Here is an 889-nt window from a genome sequence, read left to right as displayed (position 1 = left end):
ACTTATCATGCAATAATATTTACCTTGTTAAATCTAATTTAGTACTAAAACCAAAAATAAATAGATCAACTCAATAAAAAGTTAATAAATAGTGATAATGTACTTTTTTAAATTAACCAATTAGTTAATTATCAAATTAAAAATTTAATTTTCCAAAACACATGAAATTATCAATGTCTTTTCTCATCTTTAAAAATTATTTGATATGAGAAAGAACATTTTTTTTTTAAAGAGAAGCTCAACACTACAAGTGAAACGTAAAGTCGTCTGATCAAAACAACAAAACAAACGAACAAAGGAAAACAACCTAACTAAAAAGAAGGATAATTTATTGTCATCTCTGGCATAGCTATCAATAACAAAAGGGGTTCTGTATCAATCCACTTCTTATAATTCATAAAGCACATGTTAATTATCTCCTCAACCCTTCTATCTTTATTCTGAAAAATTCTTCTATTCCGTTCCAGCCATATGTTCTAAATTATAGCACAAAAGCACACCATCCACCTCTTGCACTCCTCCTTCCTGGTAGAAAGAACATTATTTGTCTATCTATCTATTAATTGATATTATCTATTTTAATTTTTAAATAGTCTTGATTGTAAATGTTATTTTGTTGAAAAGGTTAATTTTTGCTATAAATATTATAACAAATGAACTTTTTAATTGAGTGAGAGTAATCAATAATATTTTTTGGATACTTAAATATAATTTTAACTTCAAATTATAAATACTACTAGTGTATTAATATGTTTAACATGCCTATTGATTTGCTCTTTTATTTATTAAATGTGTAAAAATATAATTAATTGAAAATATGGAATAACAAATTGCTTATAATTTAACTAAGATTTTGAGTTCAAATTTTAGAAATAACAAAAAGAAGTTA

Source organism: Arachis ipaensis, chromosome B05 (genome assembly GCF_000816755.2).
Source record: "Arachis ipaensis cultivar K30076 chromosome B05, Araip1.1, whole genome shotgun sequence".
NCBI lineage: Eukaryota > Viridiplantae > Streptophyta > Magnoliopsida > Fabales > Fabaceae > Arachis > Arachis ipaensis.
The sequence above is the reverse complement of the archived record's forward strand: the minus strand, read 5'-3'. Positions refer to the sequence as shown.